Below are 23,280 nucleotides of genomic sequence, written 5' to 3'. Positions count from 1 at the left end.
GAGTTTAAGGAGACTCTCTTACGAAAGTATTTTCCCCGTGATAAGAGGGAGTTGAAGGTGGATGAGTTTATTAACCTTGGGCAAGGGAATATGATTGTTGAAGAGGCCAAATTTTTTTATGAGGGTTAAATCCAAGGAGTAATACAGACCCATGTTTAAGAAGAGGTCCCCAAGAAAAAATGGATCTAGTGCTCCTAAGGTCAAGATTGCGGTTGGTAGTAACTCTAAAGTTTTAAAGCCTACTTTTGCTAGGTGTGGGAAGAAGAACTCTAGGAAATGTCTAGCCGGTACCAGTGGTTGCTTTGGTTATTCTAAGGATGTTCATAAGGTTTTGGATTGTCCTACTATTGTGTCTATAAGAAGAGATGCCAAGCAAGTTCTCCCTCGTGCTCTGGAAGGTAATACTCCAAAAAGGCATCAGTTCTATGCTCTTCAAGCTAAGGGAGCAAATTCGGGTGAAGATGCCGGTAAGTTATTGTTTTCTCTCTGTAGTTGTGATGGGTTCCTTCTATGTAGCGGAGTATGGTTAGTAGGGGAGTGGTGATATGTTGTCTCTTCTATTCCACTCCATTCAAGATTGAGAGATAGAAATGTGATAGTAGCATGTTGCATGTTGTATTTTTTTAGGAGTACTGTTAAAAAAGAATTTCATTGATCTCCTCGTATTATGCATTTAATGTAGTTATGTTTATGTTGTAAAATGAGTTAATATGGTTTTGTATTTCATATTATCATGCTTTAATCATAATTTTCTGAAAAGTTGCATTATTGAATTAATGAGCATGCATCAGTCTAATGTAATTGAAATTTTTGTTAAATTGTATTTTAATGGGAAATGATTATAATATGTATATAATTGATGTATATGAGCATTATAGTATGTGAATAAGGAGTTCCTCCAATATGAAATGAAGAATGTGAGTCTTATTGCATGATGGGTTATGGAAGTAGTTTCTACCTTCTTATTGTGTTTTATGTCTCTTTTTTATGTTAAATTGGTTTTTCTCCTACCTATATGTGTTTTATATTGTGTGGAATGTTTATTTATACTAGATTGCTTTTTATCTTTGAAAGTGTTTAAAACGTAGCAAGTGTCATTCGAGGATGAACGTTGTCCAATTGGGGAAGAATATAACGCCTCTTAAACGAAATATGTAAAGCTAGAGCCTAGAATGTGTGTCATGAGTTTATGAAGTCTTCAAATGGTCTATAATTGTTTTTTGAAGCAGTTTTTAATGTTTGGAAGTGTTTGGAGGTCAAATATTAAAACACGTGCAAGACTTTCAGAAGTTTTGCCTTGGAACGTGTTTGTGTGTTCTAGTGTGACTGTGCATGTTTTATGTTTTTTTTTGGAGTTAAAATTTATGAATGATGTTCCTAATATTTATACATATGTATTTGGGTTAGAAACATCTGGGCAACACTCCCCAAGGACAACCCTAAGGGTCCTTGAGTAAGACCCAACTCGTGGATCAAAGTTGCCCAAGGTAGCAGAATTTATACATGAAAGGAACGTGTCCGCATCGCGGACTTGTTCTCCCAAAGGACAAATTCTTCCTCCGCATTGCGGACACATCATGGACTAAATTGTATCAAAATTTATTTTAAAAATTCTTGTGGGACCAACTCCGCATTACGAACTCTTTTCCCGATGAGAACTCCAAAAATTTAAGTTAAGTTTTATTTGGTTAAAAGATCCTATAAATGCATGGGTCTTTTAGGTATTTTGGGGACTAGTTATAGGCTGTTATTGAGCCTTTTTAAACCCTAATTCACCATTAATATCAAAATCCGCATGTCCAAAACAAAACCTCTTCATTCGTTCTCTCCAAAAACCTCCATTGATGATGGTTTGACTCTCCAAGGAAGAATAAAGATTTTCCAACTTTTTCTCCCAGAACTTCGTAAGCTATTCTTCACAATCAGGGTATGGTTCTTTATCCTTGAATCCTCTTTCATTAAAGGATTCAATTCCAATGGCTTTCAAAGATGCTCAAAATCAACAATTCCTCTATTTTGAATTCTATCGGTGGGTTCTAGCATAAAATGATTTTAATCAATGATTTATGATAAAATTGATGTTAATTGGATGATCTTAGATCATGTTTCTGATGAACCGATGCAAATCATGAGATCCTAATTTTGATTATATTATGTGTGATTTGATCTTGTCTCTATTGCATTAAATTCATATGCAGATTGTATTGGGCTATTGATATATATAAATGAATTATGTTAGAATCGATTATAGGATCTCCTTAGTTGATGAATTTCATATTGAATTATGTTGGGTCATTGTAGGGTTTGATTATTGGTTTGGATTGGTGTATATGACTATTTGTAAGAGCCTTTATGAATTAATTGGTTGAATTGGCTAAGAATTGGATATGTTGATGGAATGGTGGTATGGTTACCTAACCTATTTTATATTGTGTAGTATAGGTATTTCAGTTGTGATGTTTTGTATGGTCCAATTATGGTGGCGGTGCTTGTGTGAAATAATTGTGAAGAAGGCAGCCTCGTCGTCGTTACTTCATGAATTATGATGTTATCATGTAATAACTTGTATATATGGTCATTGTGAAGGTCTATATGACTTATGTGTATGTGTGAAGTCAAGGCATGAGTTTTTCTAGAGTAAGATGTGTGTCTATAGAAGACTATGAAGATGTCTTAATGTGTGTTACTTGATGTTGAAGTATGATTCTTCCTAAATGACTATATAAGTCTTATGATGGTTTATGATGATGTTTCTATAGGAATGAACAGGGTGAGTAGTAGTAGACCTATTTTTCCTTATGTGCTACTTGAATGATAATGTAGATGTGATAAGATGAAGTATGTGTGTCTTGATGTGGTAGACATATGTCCCTCTACTTGATACACGAAGAATGTTAATATTACTCTTGACTTAGTAGGCTAAAGAACCTTTGTCAGGTATGTGTATGTATGATTAAAATATGACCTTGAACATAGTTAAGAGGGTCATTTATGTGGAACCTTCAAACTAAAATAAGGTTATGATATCCTTGAAGTTGAAAGTCATTGTCATGCAACTCTTTTGTGAATTATACACTTAGGGGTTGGTTGATTTGAACGGCATGAAATCATCCTTAGGAAAGTCATCAAAGCTATCCTAGTTAACCATTGTGTGGTAGCCCTAGTTGACCCCCTTTGGTAAGGTGTAATATGATATAGTTATTACTTCTATATGGTACCTCTTCATATTCTCTTGTGATTGAATTACTCTATGAGAATAAAGTCTAGCACAAAGACAGTATTCTTGAGGAGTGAATATACTTAAGAAAAGACTAGAGTAGAAAGAAACACTTGATATTCCTTAACCATGTGCCTACATGGGACGTGTCCTACTTCTACCCTTGGAAAGTAGAACACCCTCCATCACAATAGGGTTTACTTCGGACTCATGCCTAGCTAATATGCCTATTCTATTCGTAGGGGATAAATTCTAGTATGATAGGTTGCACAAATTTTAGGTAGTTGAATCGGCCGCTATCTAGACATTGCACAGTAGTCTTTGAAGATGCTAGAGTGTAGTTTCCCTAGGTCTTCTCCAAGACCATAATATGAAAGTCCTTAATTGTTTGATTTCTCTTAAATTGTTTAATGAACATAGTAAATTAACTTAAATGCATTTAAATGCAAAGGTACTTATCTAGAATAGCTTTAAGGATTGATTAGTAAGGCTTGAAGAGGATATGGGCGGACTTTTCATTTTTACGTAGGTGAGTCTTTGACTAATTCTTAGAATGGTGTTTAGTTGATGAAATGGGAATAATATTATCTTAGGAATCCATAAGAATCTCTTAAGTGTTTGAAGGGTTTGTATAGGTGGTCGGTTCATGTCTCTCTCAAATGAGACTTGGCAGGACCTTGGATAGGGGAGTCTTATGTTTGTATCGTTTGAGGTGATCTCACTTCTATATTGTGGAATATGACTTATATATGTTTTATTGAATTATAGTGACTCTTATGCTTGTCTTATGATGTTTTCTTAAAAAAAAAGCATATTTTATACGAATGTCCTTTTAGCATGATGATAATTGCTTGTCACCATACTTAGTGTATTCTAATGTACTAAGACCATATATTTTGTCTTATCTCTAATGGTGTAGGTGGTATTTGAGAGGAGTCTTTGAAGAGAATCTTGGATATTAACATTCATTCAAGGAAAGTTGGGGTATGTCCTTAATATATTCGAGGAGATCACTGTATTTAGTTTTCTTTCTTAAAAGTATTGAAATAGAGTTAGATATTTCTATATGTTTATGTATGGTCCGTGTCCCAAGATATTCGTGTGTCTAAGATTGAAGCTTTGAGACTTAGCATTTCCTTATGATTCTCTTTGAAAGAGATATTTTGAAGTATTGTTATTTTGTGTGGAATGTTTTAATTCCACACTACTTTTCATATATGTATGCAATGAATGATGTCAAAGGGCTTGTACAAGACCTCTGAGAGGTCAAATACATCATGTTACGATTTGATAGTGCTATATCATCTAGGTTATACTCTTGGGCCGTGACATATTCAAAAGCGGGTTATGATAAATTGTACAATCAAGAGGTTGTATGACTTCATGGAGTTCCAGTCTCCATTATTTTAAATAGAGGTGTATAATTTACTGCACACTTTTCATAAAGGTGAGGGTTCAAAAGTTTAACCTAGGTATTGTCTTTCATCCTCTATCATATGTGTAGGAAGAGCGTACTGTTCATACTCTAGAGGAAATATTGAGGACTTGCGTGACAAAACTCAAAGGGAATAGGGATGATCAAATATTTCTCATTGAGTTTTCTTACGACAACAGTTACCACTGTAGCATCCAAGTGGTTCTTTTTGAAACTTTTTATGGGAGAAGATGCAGATCTCCTATTGGATGGTGTGAAGTTAGTGAAGCAGGGTTGATAGAAATTTATGTAGATCACCAAGCTATGGGTAAGGTGAAGGTTATTATAGAGAGATTTTAAATGGCACAGAGTTGGCAAAAATCCTACCATGATGATAGGAGGAGGCCTTTAGAGTTTGAAGTAGATGATTGGGTATATTTAAAATTTCACCCGTGAAGGGTGTTATGAGGTTTGGTAAGAAGGCAAAGCCCAGTCCTGATATATTGGATCTCATAGAACATCCAAGATGATGCACAATGTAGTTTTTGAATTACAGCTACCACAAGATATAGCAGCGGTTCATCAAGTATTTCCGATCTCCATGTTGAAAAAAAGAATGAGTGATCATTCATTGATGATACAAACTGAAAATATCGACATCAAGGATAACTTACCTATAAAGAGATTTCAATTAAGATTTTAGATCGTCAAGTTCACAAATTGGGAAAAAAAAAGATAACATCAGTCAATGTCCATTAGGGGAACAAATTTGTTAAAGAAACTACCTAAGAAGCTGAAGATGACATGAAAAGGGGATATGCACACCTCTTTGAGAATGGCGAAAATGCAGAAGAAGGTACTAATTTTCTTCTTGATACTCTTTATGTTTTGAGTAAGCATGTTATTGTTGCATTTGCTTTTTGGGTGTTTGAACTTTATGTTACCAACATTAGTCTAGTAAGGATAACTTCATTCGAGTAGCATGTTCCCAAGGGGGAGATATTGCAACATCTTGCAAGTAGAAAGAACTAGAAAAGAGTTTAAAAAATTGGGAAATACTATTTTTTGAATGTACAAGGAAATCTGTAAATTTTAGGTAAATTAAAATTGACATTTTGGTCGACTTTAAATGGCCATAACTCCTAGCTCAGGATGATCTAGATGTAGTTTCACATATGTTTGGTAATATCTTGTTACTATCTTTCCAACGCCACCAAGTTTGCACAATTTCAACTTCATATGAATGAGTTATGCTCTTTGGAACTTGGGTTCTCATATAATGGAAATTTCCAAATTTGGGATTTTAAAGGCTATTTTAGTATTTATACTACCCTATCACTTGAATCCATTTTTAGGAGTTTAGAATAGGTCAAATAATAACTTAGTAATGTTTAGAAGTTGGGATTTTACTCTAGGGCTAAGGAGAAAGAAGAAGTGAATAGAAGAATAAAAAGGGCAAGATTCGCCATGATCATCGAACTTAAAATTTTGATTTTGTTGGGGGTGATACCTAATAAGGTATGTGACACTATCTCAACATTGGGTTTGTTCACGCACTTACCAAGCATTTTCGATTTAGCATGATTTCATCCTTAAAAGGTTGGATATTGAATGTTCTTGAATTGCTTTTGTTCTTGAACATCATTTGTGATTTAGAAGTTCTTTGATGATCTACGTGTTTTTCATTAATTCAGTGGGTTAGATATTTGTATTTATGATGTGGGTACATGAAATCTATGTTGAATTAAAAAAATAAATTCAATTAGAATGATTTAAGCTCAGATAACGAGTTGAAAAATTAGTCAGGCGTCACCTGGGTAGGGCCAAGCATGGCGCACCCCATCTATCACGACGGCCAGGCGCGGCGCACCACATATGCTAAGAGGGCCTTGGGTGGTGTGCTTGTATGCACCCAAATAGACATTTTCACTTATGTTTTGTAGTTTAGTCCAGTTAGGCCCTTCTATTTTTTAATATTCATGAAAATGTACTTTTCTAGTGAAGAGCCTATTACGTTTTAATAATATGTATTAGGGTACATAGGCATCCCAATGCTCAATATTGAGCAATATTTGGCTTGTTAGAAAATATTGACTTAAGGGTGTTAGCAAATTTCTATGTGTTAAAAAGTAACTTACAATACATCTTGATGTTCAATTGCTCAAATCCAAGAATATTTAGGAATGGTACCTGCAATGAAGACCCTAAGCTAAAAGATTGAATCCTTAGCACATTAGGTACGAGGTGTCCAATTGTCAAACCTAGGTACCATGATACATGATCATCTATCATGATCATGTAGATTAAGGAGTTTCCAATTACATAGTGAGGGTCCTTGAACAAGAAATGTGCAACAACACTTGTGCAAGCACATGTGCTAACCGGCCAAGAGACAAGCGACCAAGCCAACCGAATTCGGTTACTGAGGTTAAGGAGCAGGAGAATGCACGGGTAAAGCCATGTGGTGCCTATCTTCCTAACAAACCCTAGGCCGTAACTAACTTACCTAACTAGCTAACTAACCAAGGACTAACCGAAATAAAATAAGTAGTGTACCCAGAATCCTAAAACATAACCGGGTGACACTAGCCAGGTAACTAACTAAAGAAACATCCTAGTACCTAACCTAGGATGGCCAAATATGTTGGTTATGGTCATAATGACATAGTGGTACTTTAGTAATTAGCCTAGGTCACATAATTCAATTAATTAGCAACTTATTAATTAATTAAAAATTTATGGTGAAGCCGAAACCCTTAGCAAGTTTCAAGATTTTGTTAAGTCAAATGTTCTCCTATTTTAAATAAATTTAGAAGGGGTGTTTTTGTAATTATCTAATTTATTTATTTAATTATGTTTATGTAAATGAAAATAAAAATAAGGAGGTTGTGGGGGTTCGAACCCTTAACCACTAAGTCCCAACCGAAATAAAAAAAATAAAGAGAGGTTGTGGGGGTTTGATCCCACAACCACCTGATTAATGTGAAATGGGCAAGAAAAATTGATAGGAAAATAAAGGGGGCTGTGGGGGTTCGAACCCACAACCCCTCGGCCAAAGGAGAGAATTTCTAAAGAAAAGTAACTAAAAAGAAATGTGGATGTTGGGGCTTGATCTAGGGTCCCAATATCATGAGGACTAAAAATTAAATCAATGAAAAATTTAAATTTTATCCACGGGATTCGAACATGGGTTCCCTTGCCCAACTTTCCGTATTGATACATAAGTCATACGTGAATTGAATGTTCAAGAATAATGCCACCTACTTAGATCTACATTGAGATCTTGGCATACATAAAAGATGCATAAGTCTTGTACTACATAATCTTAGGAAGATATAAATAACTTAAACGAACTATGAATGAAGCCTCATCGCTTGTATGTGTAGACCCATAAGTCTGGCATATGCTTAAAAATAATTGAACCTAAGGTGTATGAAATGATATGATTAAACCATAGAAGGGTTTAGTACGACTGTAAAATACACTAAATGGCCAAGTGCATTGACTTATGATGAAATGAATAATGAAATGATGAAATGGATAATGTATTGATGAAACCCTAGAAGGGTTAAGTAAGAGTGAAAAACACACCAAATGGCCAAGTGTGTCGGCATATGATGAAATGAACAATGAAATGAACAATGAAATGATGAAACCCTAGAAGGGTAAGTAAAAGTGTGAAACACACCAAATGGCCATGTGCATTGGCATATGATGAAATAAACATTCACGTAAAAAAAAGGTGAGTTATTATGAAGAGAAAATGTGCTATAGTTAATTAATATGGTGACAACATGATATGAGGCTAATGTAAAAGATGAGAGATATCTCAAATGAGCCTAAGTAAATGTTACCAAAACGTACTCACCTATGAGAGACGAAATTTAATGAAGAGAAAAGTCTTCATGAACACTCAAATGAAAGTATTGAGATTAACACACTTAATACTAATGATGAGATGAGAAATCATGTACTGATGTATGATGTCCTCATACTAGAAGCCATCTTCCATGATGGTTGTGTTGAATGTACTGGAACTTTATAATGAGAACTGATAGACTAGCTATGAGTTGTGATGCCTTCTTTCGGAAAGGGCGGAGGTTTACGTAACTCTCATGAGATGAGACTGTCCGTCATGCTGGGTATGGGTCTCCTTATATCTCCTAGTCTTCGAACCAATACTGCCAATATAGGGATCTGGCGGGGTTCAATTCCCATGTTTGATAACATGTTTAGGGACACTTTGGCCGGTGATTCCACCTCTTTGGGGTTTCATGACACTGGATTTTGTGATGCTCACATGATCTATATGGGTTAAAGATAAAGTTCCCAATGAATTAATAAGGCCAGCCTCAAATGATACATATAATGAAACGAATGATACCAAAGGTGTTAGTATACGATGATCAAGAGGTGAGTAAGATTCAAGTAATGAAATTAGCTCATTCTATTTCATTGCACAACGAACCCGATAGAAGTATTAAACTACATCATAGGTATAGCTGGTGTTTACAATGACCCATGAATGAAGTGATATGAAGTACGTATGAATGAATGAAGAAGAGTATGTGTTTGCTAAAGCAGACTCCCTAGGTTAGGTCTAATATGTTGAGCCCTCATATTTGGGAAGTCTTAATGTCAAGTACATAATTCCAAGGTCTCATGGCATACAAATGAATTATATGAACTACATTATGTCTTATATGAATAATGATATGTGTTATGTGAAATACGTTATGTGCTGTTTGCAATATGATAAGTTTGATGATGCATGTTACACTTATGGCATGACTTTCAAAATTCAAATTTGGTAGGTCCATTGATTTTCCTTATCCAAATTTGGCAAGTCCACTGACTTGACTTTCAAAAAATCATGTTAATAGGAAAGAGTTATTATTTCTCATGCATATCGTTTGTGTGTGCTTGCCTATATCCATACTTAGTACAAGTGTGTACTAATTCCATACAAATATATAATTTTAGGTGCAGGCACATGTGGACGTTTGATCTTACAGTACGGCGTTGTAGATATCCGGACATGGAGCTTTCATCCGTACTTGGTAGGCCTCATGCTTTTGAGGCTCTCTAATTTTATTATCTAGCTTAGATGTAGGCTTTAGCTAGAGGAGTATGTTCCACTAGTGTTTCATTTCTCATTTCATTTAAGACTTTGTATTTGTGCCGTTTTGGATAGTACCCATTTAATGCAACTACGAACTATTTCTTTCATTTGATGATCTTAATGTTATATGGTTGATGGTGAACAATTATACATGTAATAGAATGTTTAGTAAGAATGTTACGAAACAAAAAGTTTCAAATTTTCCCCTAAAAGTAATCTATATGAAGTAAGAATGACGTATGTAGGCTTGTCTGCTACCTCTGAGAGGTCAACGACGCTGGTCTCGTCTGGGGTCTAGACTCTGGTCGTGACAAAGTTGGTATCAGATCCCTAGGTTAAATTTCAAGGAGAATAAGTTCACATCTATCACATTGAGTAGTTTCTAAGTCATGGTAGTGAAGTGCACCACTATGCTTAAATAGAGACTGCATGATGCGTATCAAACTCTCCCTTCTTCTGAATTTATGGTGCCTTAGCTAATGTCCGACTTCTTGGTGTTATGAGAGTGTATAACATCAACTCTCGTTGTTTTAAGATAATGAATACCAGGAGAAACATTGGTCAGAGGAGAGGAGGAACAGCTATCAGGGACAATCATGTTCCACCTAGGCTCCTGCTGAAGGAGTGGCAATGCCGATTAGCTGGGTTGACTGATGCGGAGGTGCGGGCATCTCTTGACAAGATGACACAGGCCATCACTATGCAGGCCCAGGCCATGACTACCCAGGTCAACCAGCAGAATGTTGAGAAGGAGAACCCACCAGTGCGTAGCATGGCTGACACGCCGAAAGACTTCACGAGGATGAATCCTCATATTTTAACAGGGTCTAAGACTTCAGAGGATCTCTAGGAGTTTGTGGTTGAGGTGCATAAGATTTTGGTGGCTATGGGGCCACGGGTACTAAGAAAGCAGAGTTGGCTTCCAATTAACTCAAGGATGTTGCACAAACCTGGTGTAAGATGTGGTAGGATAGCCTAGCTTTGGGCGGATTTCCGTCACTTGGGAGCTGTTTAAGACAACCTTCCTAGAGAGATTCTTCCACAGGGAGATGAGTGAGACAAAGGTTGAAGAACTTATCAACATTAAACAAGGATCTATGACAGTCAGGGAATATTCCCTGAAGTTTGTGAAATTATCTAGGTATGCAAATTCTCTCGCGTCTAACAGTAGAGACGAGATGAGTGGATTCTTGACATGGATTGATGAGGATCTAGAGGAGTAGTGTAGGGCATCTATACTGCATGACAAGATGGACCTTTCAAGGCTTATGGTCCATGTCCAGAAAGTGGAAGAAAGCAGGAAGAGGAAGCATACTAGAGCAAGGAATAGGTCAAGGCAAGTTGAGGATAATTTTTCTATGGAGAGTAGTACTGAAAATCAGGGATAATCCTAGGTTTATGAAGGGATTCTCCCACCAAGGGTAGTCATGTTAATCCATGGGTCACTATGATAGATATTCGGAGCCCAGAGTTAAGAGAAACAATGGAGTAGATACACCTCAGGAGAGGCCACCTTGTAGGAATTGTGGCAAACTACATGGAGGAGAATTTATGATGGGCACTAACGCTTGTTACAGTTTTGGAAAACCAGGTCACATGGTGAAGGATTGTCCGTATAGAAGAAGTCAAGAACAAGGGAAGGAGAGAGTTCAGCCTAATGGTCCAAGTGAAGAGACTCCAAGGAGGCAACGATTCTTTGCACTCAAGCCTAGGGGTGCAGGGGAAGGCACCTTTGATGAAGACTTGGGTGCGTAAACATAATTAGTGTTTCCTATATTTGACTGTGTATGGTGTTTATTCACTAGTATGAGGTTAATATGTTTGAGTCGTCATGTTGGTTTCTGATTTGTATGACTTATATGTTGTCTTATATGCTGTTCTTTGATGAGACTAGTTTAGGAAAGAGTTCCTTAGTCTATTAATGTGAAGCTAGCAGTAGGTTTCAACGATGTGCACCATCATGTTAATATGTGAATCTGATATTCATCAATGAGGAGTATTGAATTACTTATGTAGGCATACATCCTATAGATGACTTACTTATTGTTAGTAAAGAGTAATGTCATTCGGGGACGAATGTTCCTAAAGGGGGTATAAGGTAACAACCCTCAAAATGGATATACTAGGTGATACTTAATGTGTCAAGAATGCATATGATTAGTCCAAAGTTCACACGGATTGATGTGCTTAGAACCAGACTTCGGAACCCTTGCTAAATCCATGCCTTCTAACTTGGGGAGTTAGTTGAGCTAGGAAAGGTTGGGTCCAACCATGTAGGGCTCTCGAATACAAAGATTTACTCGAAGGAGTCTTTACAGGACTTAAAAAGAGGAAATCTTAGGTTTGGAGGGTCTAGGGATAAAATGGTCTTTTTCAGGCTAAGGGTAATATCGTAATTACAATAAATATATAATTAATTATTTAATAAATAAGTTTTAGGGGTAATTTGGGAAGAAAGTAACTAAATTGAGCCCTTGAAATTAAGTCTTGCTCCACCTAGGTTCGAACCTAAATGGTAGCAATGATTTAATGTGATTTCTGCTAGTGGTGAATTAATTTAATAAAATAATAATTAATGGATGATTTAAAAAGGAAAATCAGATTTTATAAATAATTATTATTTATTTATTTATTTATTTATTAATTATCATTTTTTTTAAATTGACTAAGTCTTTCCAACTATCCTAGTTTTAAGAGGCACTATCTCACAGAAACTCTCTCTCTCATGCCTAAATCTCTCTCTATCTCGTCCAAATTGTTTTTCTTGGAAGAAAAAACAGAAGATAAAAACATGAGAAAACAATCAAATGTTCTTCTACACTCAAAGAACCTACAAAAAAGAATATACAAGCAAGCAAGCTAACTTATAAAACAAAAAATTTGAATCATTTTCACGACGAGTTTTTGTTGAAGGTCTAGGGGAGGTTTCGGGAATCACATGGAAGGTGTGTAAAGCTACAACAAGGTATGGGTTTTATCTCTTGGAATCCTTTTTCCAAGAGAAATTTCTTTCTATCAAATTAAACATATGAAACAAAGATTGTCCCCTTTATTGTTGACTCCTTCTCCCTAGTCTCCTTCCGATTTCAATCTAAATTAGTTTACAAATCATGTTGTTGGTATGGTTTCTGGTATCTAAGTGTGAAATATTATGTTCCTTATGATTTTATGTTTTAAAATTGTAAGCATGTTCAATGATGTCAACCGAAAATGATGTGGTGCAATGTGTAAAATGTTTGTTGTTGTTCTCCATTTGAATTCTTAAAATGGCTTCTTTGATGATTGGAATTATTGTGCATAAGGTGTATAAATTGTGATGTTAAATGAAGTGTAAGGTGGCTGATCTTAAGTTGAAAAATCTAAGCTAAAAGAAAAATGAGTCTACACCTAAGAATGTGTTAAACGAATTGTGAAAGAACCTCAAAACGAACGTATGAATGTTGTTGAATAAAGGGTAGAAAATTTAATAAATTTTTCAGCACTTGGTGATGGAATTTTCGGCCTGAATACATGAGGTTGAGAGTTTTAAAAATATATTTAAAACATGTGAGGTAAGTGGGATTGAATCCAAGACCTCACTACATGAAAGCTGAAAAAAAATGAGAGGTGTTGGTTTCGAACCCACAACCTCTCGGCCAAACAAGAGAGTAAGAGGGAAATTTTAAATTAATAAAAATAATCGGAGGAGTGGTATTTGAACATACCACCTATTTGATGAAGGAGGAGACAAAGAGTGAAATTAAAAAGAAAATAAAGTGAGGATGTGGGGGCTCGATCCCACAACCTCACTGCCAACGCTTAAGTAGTTAACTTTTTAATGAAAATAAAAATAAGGAGGTCGTGGGGGTTCGAACCCACAACCTCTAAGTCCTAAACGAAATAAAAAAAATAAAGAGAGGTTGTGGGGGTTTTATCCCACAACCTAGTTATTGCGAAATGGGCAAGGAAAATCGATAGGAAAATAAAAGGGGTTGTGGGGGTTCGAACCCACAACCCCTCGGCCAAAGGAGAGAATTTCTAAAGAAAAGTAAATAAAAATAAATTTTTAAGTCGGGGATTTATATAGGGTCCCAATTTCATGAGGACTAAAAATAAAAATCAAGGAAAATGTACGTGTTATCGAAGGGAGTAAAACATGGGTTCCCTTGCCCAACTTTCCATATTGATACATAAGTCATACGTGAATTAAATGTTCAAGAATAATGCCACCTACTTAGATCTAAATTAATATCGTGGCATACACACAAGGTGCATAAGTAATGTACTACATAATCTTAGGAAGATATGAATCAATTAAACAAATTATGAATGAAGCCTTATGGCCTGTATCTGTAGACCCATAAGTCTATCATACGTTTAAAAATAAGTGAACCTAAGATGTATGCAATAATATGATGAAACCCTATAAGGGTTAAGTACGAGTGTAAAATACACTAAATGGCCAAGTGCATTGGCATATGATGAAATGCACAATGAAATGATGAAATGAACAATGAATTGATTGAACCCTACAAGAGTTAAGTAAATGTGTTAAACACACCAAATGGCAAAGTCTGTTGGCATATGATGAAATGAACAATGAAATGACAAAACCCTAGAAGGGTAAGTAAGAGTGTGAAACTCACCAAACAACCAAACGCATTGGCATATGATGAAATAAAAACTCGCGTAAAAAGGGGTGAGTAATTATGAAGAGTAAATGTGCTAATGTTAATGAATGTGGTGACACCATGATATGAGGATAATGTAAAAGATGAGAGCAATCTCAAATGAGCCTTAGTAAATGTTACCAAAACGTACTCACCTATGAGAGTTTAAACATAAGAAGAGACTAGTCTCTATGAACACTCAAATGAAAGTATTGAGATTAATACATTTAATACTAATGATGAGATGAGAAATGATATATTGAGCTATGATGTCGTCATACTAGAAGCTAGTTTCCATGACGTATGAATTAAATGAAATGAAACTTTATACTGCGAACTGATAGACTAGATATGAGCTCTGATGCCTTATTTGGGGAAGGGCGGAAGTTCACGTAACTCTCATTAGATGAGACTGTCCGTCATGCTGGGTATGGGTCTCCTTATATTTCCTATTCTTTGAATCTATACTGCCAATATAGGGATCTGACGGGGTTCAATTCCCATGTACACTAGCATGTTTTGGGTCACGCTGGCTGGGGATTCCACCTTTTTTCAATGTGGAATTTCATGACACTGGATTTCATGATGCTCACATGATCTATATTGGTTAAAGTAAAAGTTCCCAATGAATGATTGAGGCCAGCCTCAAATGGTGCATATAATGAAACTAATGGCACCAAAGGTGTTAGGATAGGATGATCAGAGGTGAGTTAGATTCAAGTTATGACATTAGGTCATTCTTGGTCATTGCACAACAAACCCGATGGAAGTATTAAACTATATCGTAGGTATAGCTAGTGTTTACACTGGCCCATGAATGAAATGAAATAAAGTACGTATGAATGAATGAAGCAGACTCTGTGTTTGTTAAAACAGACTCTCTAGTTGAGGTCCAATCTGTTGATCCTTATTTTTGGGAAGTCTTAATGCCAAGTCCATGATTCCAAGGTCTCATGGCATATGAGTGAATGATATGAACAACGTTATGTCTTATATGAATTATGATATGTGCTATGTGAAATATGTTATGTGCTATTTGCAAAAGGATATGTTTGATGATGCATGTTACACTCATGGCATTACTTTCAAAAATCCAAATTTGGCAGGTCCATTGACTTTCCTGATCCAAATTTGGTATGTCCACTGACTTGACTTTCTATAAATCATGTTGTTAAGAAAGAGTTATTCTTTCTCATGCATGTCCTTGTTGTGTGCTTCCAGATACCCATAATTAGTACAAGTGTGTACGAATTCCATACAAATATCTACTTTTAGGTGCAGGCACAGGTGGACGCTGGATTTTACAGTATGACGTTGAAGCTATACGGATGTGGATCTTTCATCTAGACTTGATATGCCCTCATGATTTCGAGGTTGTCTACTTTTATTATCTAGCTTAGATATAGGAATTAGCTAGTGGAGCATGTTCCACTAGTTTTTGATTTCCCATTTCATTTTAGACTTTGTATTGGTGCTGTTTTGTCAAGTACACATTTAATGCAGCTACGAACTACTTCTTTCATTTTATTATCTTAATGTTAGATGCTTGATGGTGAACAATTATACATGTAATATAATGTTTAGTAAGCATGTTAGGAAAAAAAAGCTTCAAATTTTCCGCTAAAATTAGTCTAGATAATGTAAGAATGATGTATGTAGGCTTGTCTGCAACCTCTGAGGGGTCATCGTCGCCGGTCTCATCAGGGGTCTAGACTTCGGTCGTGACAGATTCGCAGACACTCACTCTGTAGGTTAGTGTCATAGATCACGAAATATAAAAAGATACAGATATTGAAGCATCAAAATGGCATCGCTGCCATGGAGTGGTGTAACACGAAAATATAGTAACTTGTAGTTCTTCGTTCTTTGTAGCCTCACTACTATTTCAACTAAACTACTTGACCACCAAATTATCTAAGATGGAAAACCACAGCAATCACAAAGAAAAGTATATATCTTCTACGCGAGGAGAAGCTTTAGAAAAAATGATAAATTTCATGTTGAGAACATGCTTCAAATCGTACTCGAAAATATCGCCGATCAATATCGAGTGCTGGAAGAAACGAGATTAGAGTATTGAAGTGCTAAATGACCTAATCAAGTCTCACTCTAGATCAATTCATCACATTAGATAAGTCGTGATGTTTTTGATGCCTCAGCTCCACCCAAACGTTAAATTAGGGTTACGTAGTAATACTAGGCCTAAATCAAACATAATAGAGTGAGGCAGGATCTACGTCGGCCTTTGACGTTAAATAAGGCGCTTCTTGGGAGGAAACACAAGGCCATAAACTAGGATTTAATTTTCTTAATAATGGTGTGTTGTTGTTGCATGTCAAAATAAGAAAAGTCTAGAAAATTTCAAATAGGCGAGCAAAATGTCCATTACACGAGATGCCAAACAAGTCAGAAAGTCCAGCAAAATTCCACTGTTTGTCAGAATGCAAGAGTATTGTAAAGCATGTAAAAGCAGATTGGCGCATCGCCAACCTATGAGGTGATCTCAATACAAACCATCGATCTTGCCTCTATAAATTAATGATTTTGATGAAAGGGCGGTATAAAAGACTGCTCGGCAAATCACCGAGTTGTTAGGCGAAAGAAATTAACTTCGCCAAATGGACTACAACTGAACTATTATATAAGGGAGAAAGGTAAAATTTCTTAATTTCTCACTTTCCATCGTTTCAAACTCTCCAAAATCGCACCAAAGGTATTATTTTCTTCGATTTGTGTTGTTACTTTGTTTTAAGGTATTATTTTCTTAGATTTGTGTTTTTACTTAGTTTTTAGTTCACTAATAGTGGTGGGGTTGGATTACTTTGCTGCCTTGAATTACGAAGATTATTTGTTCAAACATCAAAGGTCTTTTGATAATCTTGCACTCTTTTTTAAGTATTGAATTGGGTTGATTTTTATTGAGTCGTTTTGATAGAAATAAACTTCTTAGATGCTAATTTTAACTTGTAAAAAGCCTAAGGCGAAATGGTCTTGTGGACCCTTGTACTTGTATCCATTCGTATATTTGACCCTTCTACTTATTCTTTTGTCAACTAGACTCCAAATACATCATTTTAAACACAATTATTTATGTGGCATCCTATGTGGAAAGACAACACAAGTAGCGTGTAATACCATAAAACTAGAGTGTTAGGCACCTAAAAGTCAGATTTTTACCTTTAACGACCATCTTTTCTTTATTATTTTCACCCACCTCAATTGTTGGACAAATTTGAAATTTTCTCTTTACTTTTTTAATTTTTTTCTCTCTCCAAAGTTCTTCTCTTTTATTTTTTTCCTTCAATTTTCTCATCTATTTTTGAGTTTATCGTATTGCATCTTTTTTGGTTTTATTTTTTTGGTCTTCACCGTGAATTCTTTATGTATTCATAAATTCACAAAACCCTTTTGTTAGTCTTTAAGCTTCATCAAGCTTATCAATGGAGTTTTTCAATTTTCAATACCCTATGACCACAATAACAAAAAAAAATTGAGGTTTTTAAAATATAAATATGATAAAACCAAAAGAATTATGAGAAAGATTTATATCAAAAAGAACAAACTTTGACAAAATATTTAGCGGTGGGACAATATGTCGGTGTTAAGAATAAGAATAAGGAAAATGGTGGGTGAATCCAACGAAAAAAGAAAAGAATTTTAATGGGTATAAGAAATTTTGTTGGGGTGGGGGCAGCGATTTGGGTTGAGGGGTGGGGGGCAGGGATGGATTTCAATAAGATGACTTCGTCCACTTACCCCCCCCCCCTCCCCGCACACCTTGTCTTAATTTTTTTTTATTTATCATTAATATATTAATTTTCTTTTCATATTAATATTCATATGTGCATTTTTTTTTTGCCATGTGTATGTGTTTGTGGAACAAACATCATACCATATCAATAATTGTGTTTAAATTGTTGTGTTTTGGATGGGTTCAGGGGTCCAGATGAAAAACGAATAAGTAGAAAGGTACAAAATACAAACAGATAAAAATACAAGGGTTCACTAGACCATTTCACCAAAGCCTTATGTGCCTTCAAAAATAGAGTGCCTAAGTATGCTTATTTTGAATGTAAATATTTTAATTTGGGTGTTGTATGTTCGCTGATATGGTTAGGCGAAGCCTAAGTAACCAAATATTGTGCTAATAAACAAAAAATACTACGGGGAAGAATGGGTAATGACTTTCTTGAGGGTAATTGTAGTTTAATGGTCAAAATATTGCAAGACCAGAAGAAGTCTGAGTATTCCAGAGTAATGGTTAGTACGAGTTCTCATATGCATGCCGAGTTTTCACTCTAATGATTCAATGCATGTACAGTCTGCAGCTATCAAATGACATCGTCAATCAATTAAAGCAGGATGTGAGGACAAAGAGGATCAAGTAAAACAAGCTCAAGCTTTTACCTATATCAACTTAGAGATGACTTAATTTATATCTGCTAGGCATCAACAAAACTAGTTATTACGAAATAATCAATACTAGCATGCATATCCTAACTAGACACACTCAAGGATACAACCCCTAAAGATTATAACAGCTTTGTGAAAGATGCTTGACATTTTCTTGTTTCCTTATTTCAAACTTCTTCTTTGGAGTAGTAAGCAATGTTTTCTCTCTCCGTAAATCTTCCACAAATCTTACCCTTTAAATCTTCAGCGCATTCATATGTGTCTTTATTATAAATTATCATTCAGATAGATACGACCTTCAAGAACTCGTTCAACATTTGATCTGTAGTTCCCTTTACAAAAAATAACACGAAAAGGAAAATATCCAATTGATTTAGTGATGCAACAAAAACACACAACAAACGTCGAGTATAATTCCCCAAGTGGATCCGGGAGGTTGCACTGTACGTGACATGCACCTACCTTATGAAGGTAGAGAGGGTAATAATTCAATGATGCAATCAACAAGAAAAATAAATGGTACATGCTTCCACTTAAAATAAATCTAATTTATAAACATATGAATCCAAATACATGTAATATATTTTTGGGTTTTAAAGAAACATAGGAATAAGAGTAAAAATAACTATTACGATATAAATAATTACAATAAGTCATTCAGGCAAATCTAAAATGTGTCTTAGACTCGGAACGTAAAAAATCCTGAAGACTCCTCTCTCATAAAATTGTATTATAGATTATCTTTCCTGATTAATGTGTTGCTGATTCTTCCGCCCCCTCCCCCTTTAGAATAATGATTCATCAAAGATATCAATTGTTTGTTAATCATTTAAAAATGAAAATACAAATAAGTTTACTTTCATGCACCATCTGAACGAGTTCGTGAAAGGCAAGCAACATGGTCAAAAAATAACACCACCTTCCCAGTTAAGGCGCACAATTAGAGATCAAGTATGTTACTTCATACTCAAAAAGGAAAAAGTTAATAGGCAATCAATTCTTTAATGTAGCATCACAAGCAAATTGAACTACGGTGTAAGCAAAAGATTGTAGGGGAAAGCATAGAGACGGTGGATTTTATAGGAAACTTGTAATTATGTATGTCTTTTGAGAGTTTGTCCACCAACCTCTGAGATGTAAGTTTCCAATTCATCATCCATTGGATGATGAATTTTTTGTGAATATGAAATTACCCTTATCTCAAAAAAAAAGTTGAACTATGAAAGAACAAAAATATATGAACATAATAAACACGCTATTTAGAACAAGCCTCTTTACCTTTTTCCGAGGGGAAATATACCAGCACTCTTTATGATCAAAGTGTCCAATGATATGGCTCCATTAGCTATAAAATGTAATTCCTGCATCATGTCTGCCTTTGTTTTATATACTTGCAACCGTGAGAAGATTACATAGAAGAGGGTCTCTCTCAAACCATGACCAGTGCTTGTAATACAATATAAGTTTTCAGTGTCAATATTGATCTTATTGATAGCAAATCAAAGAAAACAAGGATGAGTTTCCTCGTTGAGGTATCTTGGCTTACTTATGGAAAGCCTCCTCTGAGGGTCATCAACAATAAATTCACCAGTGTATGGTCTAAAATGATAAAACAAAAATGAAAAAGGTAAGAGAGTAAAGAATTTCTAAAGAATATGAGATGTATTTGCAAGAAGAGATCATCATAACCTCAAACATTAGGTTTTCATGACAGATAACAAGATATCGGTTAATACAAGGTCTCCTAATTTAAGCTTCAATGCCATTAAGATAAGAACGTTTCTTCATAATGCGTCTTGCAAACAACTTCTAACATGTTTTCTATCCCAAGATAATCTGAGAAACTCCTGGATTTTAGAGATTAATATACAACTATCAATCATAATGCAATGAATTTCTAATTTTTTTGGAAAGTACAATGAACTTCCATCATCTATCTACTTCTTTGGAATGATATGGAACTAGCGCAAAACTCGACTCCTACAGTATATCTAATGAGCAGAATATTTCCCAAGCCTGTTTATGCAAAACACACATTCATTTACAAACTAATTTAGGACCACTTAGTTAGACCTATGAAAGTGAGAAAACGTTCAAACACTAGCTAACCTTCTACACTAATTAGAGACTAATCACCCTAAGTATACCAATGAAAAATTCAACTACAAGAACGTATGAAACTTTTTGTCTCAAGTTATCACCATCATGCGGCCACATATTTTGTCATCTCGATTAGGACACCGTGAACAAGTTCTATGATCTCTTGAACAGGGATTAGCATAGAAAGTGGACTCATAAAAGGATGATTTATTTTTTCTTCTTTATCTATTTCTGTAAAAAAAAAAATGCCAGCAACTATTCGATGCTTTGTGAAAATAACTTTCAGAGATTATTGTCGTCAACCTTGCCAAGACAAGAAACAATTTCTATCACGTCCTTCATATACTGAATATGAGTTATCTGAGCTCCCATATGAGTTGGGAGCTGTCAACTGTTCAGTGTTACGATTTCTTCAATAGCCTCCAACTTATTATGCCCGTCAAAAGATTCCTTATTTTCAGAACCAATATGACATGCTGAAAAATCTCGCCAAGACCAAATACAATACCCCACTAGCACAAGGCATTAAAATTGAGAAAAAGTGAGACGGCATATGACAAAAGCGAAATAAAAAAGTTAAAGTGAATGTTATATTCTACACAGAGTTCTTTTGAATTGGAAATACACGCATTAAACCCATGAACAATTCATTAAGCTCAATGAAACAAGTTGATGGCTAATATTATGTGCAAAGGTAAATACGAAATCCATTCTTACTTGAAATGTGAAAGATGTTCATTGATATGAAAATCTTACGATGTTGGACTGTTTGCTACCCATAAAGACAAAATAAAAACATTATATTCTAGGTTACTAAAACAACGAAATAACTAAAGTGACTTTTGAAAATTACATGTCATTATACAGCACACCAAAATAACTTGAAAGAAAGGAAACAATACCTTCTATATCCAATAATGAATCATCCAACCATTTCCTCTTACCCTGTAAGAATTTGAAATTATATTCATGGTGTTTAATTTAAAGACCAATCTCTTTCACTGCATCCTAAAGTTTCTGTAGTATGTAAATGATGCAGTCATGAATTTTAATCTATTTACTTCACAAAAATTATCATGCCGAATAATTGATGCTAGTAGATATATCTATACCGATAACAAAAACTACTATATATATATTGCATCCATTAATTAAAAAAAATAAAATAGGCAGATATCTTTGAAAGTCATAACCACCTTGGATTGAGCAATGGATCATTCATAAGTAGTTCCTTAAAACTGATTTGTAGCTGGAAAAGGAACCTAAAAGTAAACATTTAATAAAGGACTTAACAACTGCCTATTATAAGGTCCTACAGTTCTCACCACATATACAGTGAAACAAGTAATACTAATAGTTTCATTTGTAGGAACATAAAATACACATTCTTTCTGAAAATACAAATAAGGGTTGAACATTCATATTTCCATAGTTAATAGGCATATAGATGAAAATTCAGACCAGCATACCAACATCTAACATCAAGACCATACCTAGTCTACGAATATCAAGGGAAGTCAACTATACCGTTAGCAAACATCACCAACTCAACATTTCTTGCAAACAAGATGACTATTCCATATCTTAAGAGTGGGAAATTAAATGGTAATACAACCAAATAAAATAAGGTAGGTCTAAATGGTAATCATAGTTCTTGAATGTAGTCATCATTAATTTCTCAACCACAAGATAAACCCCATTTACATTCCATTTGAGGAGTAACATTGTTTTACTTGCCATTACTTGACTTACTTAACAAATACTACTACATAAGAACTTTATTAAATGCCTTCATCAGATCCAAATTTAAAAAAGAGCATGTTTTATCCCATAGATCAAGATTATTTGCTTGAAACTTGAAAATGTTTCTTCTGTTAGTTATATCCATGTTGTCTCCCTCCTAATGTATGTCTAAAAAGAACACAACTATCATTTGCATCAAGACTCCAGTAGTTCTTTAAAATTAGTGAACAAGTAAAATCTAACCTGCACTTTGTCAAAGTTCCACTACAACACCATACGCAGTGTAATCCACTACAGGGTCTTGGGATGGTTGGGATAGTTGGGATAGTTGAGTTTACACATGCCTTACCCCAATCTCGTATAGATATAGAGCTTGTTTTCGATAGACCCTCGACTGCCTTTTTCAAGGTAATAGAATAATAAAAATTAAAGATCAATTATAATACAAGAAGTGAATTGACATATTCAGAAATAGTGATAAAAGCAATAATATTTAAGAGTCCTTAACTTCTTTAGTAGTAGACACAGAAATTCCTTTGTGTGTTTCTCCTAATTTCAGCGCAGCTGGCATATCGTATCAAAACAAGTTGACGGGCAATCTTTATTAAGCTGGGCAGCTTTA

General features: G+C 35.0%; 1 pseudogene; it reads right to left on the bottom strand.

Moving 5' to 3' along the window:
- Positions 1 to 20,089: 20,089 nt before the first annotated feature.
- Positions 20,090 to 20,603, bottom strand: LOC114074726 (annotated as a pseudogene).
- Positions 20,604 to 23,280: the final 2,677 nt, after the last annotated feature.

This window comes from Solanum pennellii, chromosome 11, assembly GCF_001406875.1.
Source record: "Solanum pennellii chromosome 11, SPENNV200".
Lineage (NCBI taxonomy): Eukaryota > Viridiplantae > Streptophyta > Magnoliopsida > Solanales > Solanaceae > Solanum > Solanum pennellii.
This window is presented reverse-complemented; position numbering and strand designations above follow the sequence as displayed.